The sequence below is a fragment of the Nicrophorus vespilloides genome, unplaced genomic scaffold (assembly GCF_001412225.1).
Source record: "Nicrophorus vespilloides isolate i.1.1-1 unplaced genomic scaffold, Nicve_v1.0, whole genome shotgun sequence".
NCBI lineage: Eukaryota > Metazoa > Arthropoda > Insecta > Coleoptera > Silphidae > Nicrophorus > Nicrophorus vespilloides.
In genome coordinates, this window is record NW_017097488.1 from 25,073 (window position 1) to 27,610 (window position 2,538).

A 2,538-nucleotide genomic window follows, 5' to 3' on the forward strand; every position below is an offset into this window, starting at 1 on the left:
TTGAAAATAAAGATTTTCAAAATATTTAATTCACATCTGAATTATATATAAAATAAATACGTTTCTTTAGTTTCGCCCAAAAAAAGTTAATTTGTCAAAAACTTTACAAAATCTTTACTTGATATGAAAAGAACATGATGTGAGTTATAAATGTAAACTGCAAGTAAATATAGTGACATAAATTTATTGAAGTTGGTACGCTCATCGGGAAATTAATTGCAAATTGTCAGTTTCAGATATGCAAATGTCATTGTCATCTGTTTCATTAAGAAATTATTACCAACTTGTAATTTCAATTTAAATCTCAAACTATGGATTTAGAGATTCTTTTTACTCTTTGATCAGAAAATAAAGCAACGTATCTCTTTTAGTGTTAATAATTGATATAATTATGATTTAAATATCGTTTAAAAGATTCGAATTTGAAAATAAAGATTTTCAAAATATTTAATTCACATCTGAATTATATATAAAATAAATACGTTTCTTTAGTTTCGCCCAAAAAAAAAGTTAATTTGTCAAAAACTTTACATAATCTTTACTTGATATGAAAAGTACATGATGTGAGTTATAAATGTAAACTGCAAGTAAATATAGTGACATAAATTTATTGAAGTTGGTACGCTCAGCGAGGAATTAATTGCAAATGTCATTGTCATCTGTTTCAATAAGAAATGATTACCAACTTATAATTTCAATTTCAATCTTTTTTTACGTTCACTGTGAATGTAAAAAAGAAAGAAAATTATAACAAAAAGTGAATTTGTAAATAATTTTATTAAATCTTTACTTGAAATGAAAAGTACATGATGTGAGTTATAAATGTAAAATTCAACTTATTTTATTGAAGTTGGTACGCTCATCGAGAAATTAATTGCAAATGTCATTGTCATCTGTTTCATTAAGAAATGATTACCAACTTATAATTTCAATTTAAATCTTGTTTTACGTTCACTGTGGATGTAAAGAAAGAAAGAAAATTATGTAAAAAAAAGTGAATTTGTAAATAACTTTACTAAATCTTTACTTGATATGAAAAGTACCATGATGTGAGTTATACATGTAAAATTCAACTTAATATTAGTGACATTATTTTATTGAAGTTGGTACGCTCAGCGAGGAATTAATTGCAAATGTCATTGTCATCTGTTTCAATAAGCAACTTATAATTTCAATTTAAATCTCGTTTCACGCTTACTGTGGATGTAAAAAAAGAAAGAATGTTATAAAAAAAAGTAAATTTGCAAATAATTTTACTAAATCTTTACTTGATATGAAAACAACATGATGTGAGTTATAAATGTAAAGCTTTGCAAAGAATTAATTGCAAATGTCAGTTTCAGATGTGCAAATGTCATTGTCATCTGTTTCAATAAGAAATGATTACCAACTTGTATTTTCAATTTAAATCTCGTTTCACGTTCACTGTGAATGTAAAAAATGAAAGAAAATTATATAAAAAAAAGTTCATTTGTTGATCATTTTATGAAATCTTTACTTGATATGTAACAACGTGATGCGAGATATAAATGTCAAGTGCAATTAAATATAGTTGGTAATTACAAACGTCACATGTCATTTGATTGGATAATAACCAATAATTACAGTTGGTATTTTTGATAGAAACTGCACGCAATTAGTTTAAAACCCCTCTTCAGCGTGCAGATTTATTTAGAAATGTTGATGTTACTGATTGTTTGGTGCGGAATAATGAAGGGGAAACGTCGATCATTGCAGATGTTGCTCATTTCGAGCATTGTCCGAAATAGTTTGTAACGAGCAGGTTTCGGATGGAACTGTTAAAATAGTCCAATTATTCGCAGAAGCAAGATTTGCAACAAGACTAGATGGTTATCGTTTTCTTCGCTTCTTATTACAGTCAGCGCGTAATAAAAGCGTCAAGATTTATGAATGAACCATCTCCACCGCCGCCTCCTTCACCTCCACCACGAGAGTCGCGATGGCCGACGGTAATTTTTCAATTATCTAGCGGCAGTAGTAAACAGTAATGGGGCATCGTTCCGAGTGGAAAATTATTATTGAGAGCAACAACAGCAAAAAAAAACAAAAGAAGCTGGAATGCGCGCACCTAGCGGCATTTTCTCGATCTCGTTTTGCGTCTACGATAATCGCAATCATAATGGATGATAATAATAATATGAAGAAGGCGGGAATTTTGAAAAAACAAAAAAAAAACAAAATGGAAAACAGGGTGGAGGTATCTATGTATAAAAGTGGTGCATTTGTTTCGTGCTCTCATGTGCACGTCTCATGATAGTGTGTGTCCACGCAACCGGTGCGTGCTAACTCTCTACGAATACATGCACACTACATTCTAGTGCCAGACGCTACATACATATGCAGCACACATACTACATGTACACTTGCACACTACATACAGATATATAGGAGGAGAGAGGAACGAGTGAGCGAACTGACGGTAGACGTGAGAGATTCTTGAAGCAGGTCAAGCTCTCTTCTTCGATTCACGTGGTAGCCGCGTGTCCATGGACCTAAGGAAGGATGACCGTGGTTTCA